The 7120-nt window shown below is 39.0% G+C and overlaps 1 pseudogene; it reads left to right on the forward strand.

The window, feature by feature from the left end:
- Positions 1 to 629: 629 nt before the first annotated feature.
- Positions 630 to 1754, forward strand: LOC122907137 (annotated as a pseudogene).
- Positions 1755 to 7120: the final 5366 nt, after the last annotated feature.

Consider the following 7120-nt stretch of genomic DNA (forward strand, 5'->3'; position numbering starts at 1 on the left):
GTAATATGAACATAATTATTTTGATATATCTTTATTTCAGGCAGTAATAATAAAAGATCCTAATTCTCTAGAAAGTCAAATCTCAATAAAATATTAACATAACTAGTTTGGAAGAGAAACATGATAATGGAAAATAGGTGTAGAAATAGCAGTCATGAGAAGCAGAAGCAGGAAAGAACTGCAGTGAGATATGGATGATGTTATGTCTTAATGGTTAAAAAGTATGGCTTTGGGGTCCATATTGCCTATGTTAAAACCCAAATTTATGTGATAGTCATGGGGAATTTACTAAATCTTATTAAGCCTCAGTTCCTTCATCTAAATATCAAAATGATAATTAATTTCAGACTTAGATAAGGTAGTATCAGAAAAGTGAATGAGGAGCTGCTGGAAGACTCTCTCTCTCTCTCTCTCTCTCTCCTTCTGCCCCTCCCCGTGCTTGCTCTCTCTCTCAAATAAATACCAAAAGAAGAAAAGATGGCTCCTTCAAGAAAATCTTTCCTGATTTTTACATTGTGAAGGCCATTCAACTCATCTTATAGGAAAAGCCTATAATCATTCTAAATTAGAAGAAGCCTATCAGGTAATCAATATGCTCTAGGCATATACAGATTTCAGTCATCCCAGAGCAGCTCATCACTGGGAACGAGGACGCTGCTAACAACTATGCCCGTGGTCACTATACCATTGGCAAGGAGATCATCGACACAGTGCTGGACCGGATCCGCAAGCTGTCTGACCAGTGCACAGGACTCCAAAGCTTCCTGGTCTTCCACAGCTTCGGAGGGGGCACCGGCTCGGGCTTCACCTCTCTCCTGATGGAGCGGCTCTCGGTTGACTATTGCAAGAAATCCAAGCTGGAGTTCTCCATCTTACCCCGCGCCCCAGGGGTCCACGGCCGTGGTGGAGCCCTACAACTCCATCCTGACCACCCACACCACCCTGGAGCACTCGGACTGTGCCTTCATGGTGGACAACGAGGCCATCTACGACATCTGCCGCCGCAACCTGGACATCGAGCGCCCCACCTACACCAACCTCAACCGGCTCATCAGCCAGATTGTGTCCTCCATCACGGCCTCCCTGCGCTTCGACTGGGCCCCCAACATGGACCTGGCGGAGTTCTAGACCAAGCTGGTGCCCTATTTCCCCTGGCCACCTACGCGCCGGTCATCTCTGCGGAGAACGCCTACCACGAGCAGCTGTCGGTGGCAGAGATCACCAACGCCTGCTTCGAGCCTGCCAACCAGATGGTCAAGTGTGACCCCCGCCACGGCAAGTACATGGCCTGCTGCCTGCTGTACCGGGGCGACGTGGTGCCCAAGGACGTCAACGCCGCCATCGCCGCCATCAAGACCAAGCGCAGTATTCAGTTCGTGGACTGGTGCCCCAGGGGCTTCAAGGTCGGGATCAACTACCAGCCCCCCACCGTGGTGCTCCGGGGGGCGACTTGGCCAAGGTGCAGCGCGCCGTGTGCATGCTGAGCAACACGACCACCATCGCCGAGGCCTAGGCCCTCCTGGACCACAAGTTTGACCTGATGTACGCCTGATGCATTGGTACGTGGGTGAGGGCATGGAGGAGGGGGAGTTCTCGGAGGCCCGGGAGGATATGGCTGCCCTGGAGAAGGATTATGAGGAGGTGGGCATCGACACCTATGAGGAGGAGAACGAGGGAGAAGAATAGAACAACTGCCTGGACCCCACTCACTATGTTTATTGCAAAATCCTTTCGAAATAAACAGTCTCCTTGCATGGTTAAAAAAAAAAAATGTTAAATGATTGTTAAATGATTACTAAAGAAGGATTATTCACTTATACAACAAAGAAATCAAACCAAACTTCATCAAATATAAGAATGTGCTACCTGAGATTGATATGTGCTTGAAGAAAACTCATGGGATAAAAAATAAACTTAAGGGGCGCCTGGGTGGCTCAGTGGGTTAGGCCGCTGCCTTCGGCTCAGGTCATGATCTGGGAGTCCTGGGATCGAGTCCCGCATCGGGCTCTCTGCTCAGCAGGGAGCCTGCTTCCCCCTCTCTCTCTCTCTGCCTGCCTCTCTGTCTACTTGTGATTTCTCTCTGTCAAATAAATAAATAAAATCTTTAAAAAAAAATAAATAAACTTAAAAAGTTGAAATAAATAATAAAATGAATCCCAGGGGACAAAAATATAGGATAATTTAGAAAATCAAGAGCAGACTGCTAGCTATCAAATTGACAGGAACTAACAGAATAAGAAAAAGCTCTTGAGATTTAAAAGAAATGTTTAGAAATAACAAAAATTCAGTTGTGTTAAAGATTAAATTTGACAATATTTCACAGAGCACAGAACAGAAACAGAGTTGGAAAGTATGAGATAAGACAAAAAATATAGAAACTTTTCAGCATATATAGCAGCCAATTAATATGATTGCAATAAGTAAGTGCAGAGGGAAAATTATCAAGGCAAAAAAATCCGAAGATGTAATTCCTGCATCTTACAATAAAAGAATTCACTGAAAATAAAGCAGGGTAAATAAAAAGGGAGCTAGAATTTGTGTTGAAAAATGTAGGTGGGAGTGAGTGATTAACAATATAAAAATGAAAACACAAAATTAGTGACAAACAAGCTTCAGATCTTTAGATAATATATGTTTTTTTAAAAAGCCCCACATTCAATGTTCTAAGGGAAAATATTTTTATATCTCTACAGGTCAAATTATCAACTAAATGTAAGAAAAAATAAATACATTTTAGACACTTGGTAAAATGCAAGTTAATGTATATATGGATCTTTTTGCATTACAAAATTAAAACACAAGTCTATATTTAACATACATAACATATATATGTAACATTTATGACATCTATAACATTCTGGCCTGAATCTGGGTAACTCATTACCATTCACACTGGCCCTGGTGGTACTGGGTCCTTACCACTGAGGATCCAACCTCTCTTCAGTCATTGTGTTCTTTGAAAGTTCATAATTCAGCTTGAGCTCCTCCTTGGCCTATCACTTATCTATGTCTTCACTTGCTAGTCTGCCGTATCGATGCTGGGTAGCCATCTATACTGCCCATGACATTGCAAGAAGCACTCCCACAGCACCTTGCTGGTTGAACCTCTCTGCCTACGATTTTAATGCCCCCGTTCATCACTGCAATTTCTCTCATCTTGCTTCTGATGGTTAAATTTTGATGCTTGGGCCTCTATTAGTTATTATGCTTCTCTCTCACTTTTAGCATCATATGCTATCCCTGGAATCCCTCACAGAGAGAGTAGTCACCACTGCATGTGTCCGTGGTGCTTCCGCTCCTCTCCTACTCCATGTCTCATCACCCTAGTCTCTAGTAAAGGGATTGACTCCAAGGTCCTCCGGCAGATGCAGACATCTGGTCAGTTTCTCAGCTTTACTAATCCAGCACGTCCACTTCCCTGAGAGTTTACATCTGTTCTGCCACCCCTGCTCTGGCAATTCTGGCATTTCTATTCCCCTAGGGTGAGACGCTGCTTTCTTCAAGCTTCCAAGACCTATTTCTACAGTGTGTGAGCACTGATTCCACAGAGTTTGCCAAAGAATTGATCCTATATCATAGGAAATCTCTCTCAGATTGATAAAATTTCATTTAGCACCCTTAGGTTTGGTCCAATTGATTCAGTACCTTCAGACCCAGTGCCACCTATTTTCCCTAGGTTCCTGCTGTTACATGTTGAATAGGTTCTGAACCCCCTCTAGGATGCGGTTACTTTTCTCTTTCACTAGATGTAGACTTAGATTATGTCATGTGACCTGGCCTGAGTGGCTAAGTGAGTTTACAATAATTATTGGTTTGGTGGCCAGGAAGAGAAGTGTCTCTTACCTTGTCTTTTATATGCCATCTTGCAGAATAGCAACCTTGGCTTCATGATAAAGCTTTCGTGGAATGCAAGTCTTCAGAGAGAGGGGAGGCCCCTCCATAGACATCACATGACTTCTGAGGATTCCATATTTTTATGTGCACAAACCCAATTTCCCACCATACCCAAGCTCAGAGTTTTAGTCTTTCCTAATTAGACCTCAGATTTGGGTGTAGGGAACTTTCCAAGATTGAGAACTCAAACTTTTTTAGATCTCTATAAATTATATAAATCTTGGACTTGAACATCAGCTTTATTTACCTTCTCAAGCTACAGGAAATGATAATCTTTTTAAGCGACTGAGAAACCTTTTCATTTTTAATCTTAGCCTTTAACTGGTGATTAATCATCCCCAATCTTTTATTGTATTTCTTTAGTGAATCTATTTTTTTCTAATAAATATCATCTAATCTCATAATTTTTACAGTTAATTTTTTTGTTTAAGTCCTTTTCTTTTATATTAGGTTCCTTATATCCACAAATGTATTCCTTCCAGCTAGTATTTCATTCTGGTTCACTATAGATTAAAATCTCAAGAATTGGATTACTGCCACAAGCCAAGGGTTATCATTTCTTCACTTACTATGAGGATTTTGTCTTTGTTACCAACTAGGCAATAGATGATCTACCTCCAATTACTATTGTATTGTTGCTTTCATAGCCTATTTGGATTTTGATTCTCTTTTGTTTTGTTCTTTGGGAAACAAACCCAGAGGCAGTCTTCTATAAGAAGTTTGGGGGAGGGGCCCCTCGGTGGCTCAGTGGGTTAAAGCCTCTGACTTGGGCTTAGGTCATGATCCCAGGGTCCTGGGATCGAGCCCTGCATCAGGCTCTCTGCTCAGCAGGGAACCTACTTCCTCTCTCTCCATCTGCCTGCCTTTCTGCCTACTTGTGATCTCTGCCTGTCAAATAAATAAATAAAATCTTTAAAAAAAAAAAAAAGTTTTGGGGAGGGATGCTTTCAGGGTCAACATATATGAGTGAAAGAAGGCAACAGGATTTGGCAGAGGCATAAATTGAATGGGTATGACAGGATTCAAATGAGGGCCTCAGCCAATCCCACAGACATTTCAGGAAGGCCTTTCAGAGATATTCGGAATGAGACAAGAAGACCAAAATTTTATGCCTTTCCATTAAATAGGCATTATCTGTGAGCTGTATCCAGGAAGGGCACATAAATTTGGGTGAGGTGACTCTTCAACAGAAGGTGATTCTAGGAGAGAGATTCAGTTGAGAACTCTTAGTCAACTCAAGATATGAAGGCTTTCGTCTTACAACGAGGGTCTGGGTGGCTTATCATCACATAAACTACTGGTATGGGTGTACATATACATTTGTTATGTGTATAAATGCCTAGCAACATAAAGACCTTAATGATGGAAGTGTTTACTTCTAGGGAAAAAATCAGAAATTGTGGCAATCAGGGGTCACAGATAGGTTTGCCATTATCTGTTTAAATATTTTTTTTCATAGAATATATTTGTATACCCATCTATTATTTTAAAAAGATATAATTTTATTAGCAACTCATACAAATTTCAAGAGAAACATTATATGAATGAAGTGAGATATAGATAGGACTCAATAAGTGAATAAAGACCTAGGAGATCTTACAGATATTGTTAAAATAAAGTGTAATTTTCCCCAAACCAAATAAATCATGCAATAATAAATAAAGAAAAAACAAAATCATAATAACCCCAGTTTTTGTAAAAGAAATTGTCATGCAGTATGGAACAAATGCTTTTTAACAACTGATAATATTTAGGAAAAAATACCTTCCTTTAAGAGGTTTTCCTTTGAATTAACATTGTAAATTTTAAAATTGGATCATTGAGGAATATATGTATGATCTTGGCATCTTCATTTTCTTTGCCATAAATTGTATTCAACTAATGTACATGTTAAGTGTTGACTTTTAATTAGACATTCAGAGTGCTGTAAAGGCAAAGTCAGAAGACTTACATGAGGTTAATAAGTGTTATATTATTATAATATTACTTAATTATTGCTGTTGTTATTCATTATTATAACACTTAGTCCATTGTTAATACTGTTATTGCTATTTTATTATAATTTATTACATTATAGATATATACATATCTATATAGAGATATCTATATATAGTATAAAGCTAATGTAATAAGTTATATATACATTTATTTACAAATATAATATATGTATATATGTGTGTATGTGTGTGTGTGTGTGTGTATATAGTGCCATGGAAAAATAGGCATAATGCTAATTAAGTTGTTAGGGGAAACAAAGTTGATTTTATTTGATTTTATTTCAACTTTTATTTTGTGGAGACAAACTTATTTTAGAAAATCAGCTAGAATTAGAAATAGTGTTAAGTATGTTATTCAAATTCAAATCAGGGAGGAATTTAAAATTATTTTTGAAAAATAGTAACAGTTGAGGGAAATCAGAATGGCGTAAATGGGCTAAATACTCATCTTACATGGTATGTACACAACAAAGAATACACAGGTTGATAGATCATATGTTATTTAAAATAATAAGAAATCACAAGAAGATCCCCTCCCCCCTTCAAAAGAAGTTAACATTGAGTATGGGTAATCTGACTGATGGTAGAAAAGTTGGGTGAATGACCTTTGATTTCTTACAGAGAGCTCTTCTATCTGATATTATTTACAGTGTATATACTACTTCTAGTAAAAGAAAGTTGGCAAGGTGGAAAGTTATGTTACAAATAACTCAGTTTACCCCTATGATGGTGACAAAATTCAGCTGCTCTCTTCTCAAATCTCTGAGTCTTTTGTGAGCATGGCATGATTTTAGGGTATTCACCTAATGGGATCATTTCATTCCTGGCTTCATTAAAAATCTCCATTCATCCTTGATTCCCTGTGCTTTATGGTTTTAGTTCTTTTTCATGTTATCTATCCATGTTTTATGAATATCTGCAAGATGACTAAACTACTTTCTGGATACGGGCAGAGTAAACTAAATATTTTAAATTGGTTTCCCTGAATCTCTCCTTTGATATCACAGTGGGGATTGCAGCATTGCCATTCTGTCCGTGCAATATGATGGGTAATCCTCTCTCTCTACATTAATAATCCTTCAAGCAGGGAGGAAAGTTCACAGTTTCTTGAATAAATTGGAAAACATGCTCATTCCTAATATTCTTCATGAAATAGAAATAACTATCATTATTTATCATTCACATTTACATAATATATTAACAACATGCACCACCACTTCACGCTTTTC

Source organism: Neovison vison, chromosome 5 (genome assembly GCF_020171115.1).
Source record: "Neovison vison isolate M4711 chromosome 5, ASM_NN_V1, whole genome shotgun sequence".
Classification (NCBI taxonomy): Eukaryota; Metazoa; Chordata; class Mammalia; order Carnivora; family Mustelidae; genus Neogale; species Neogale vison.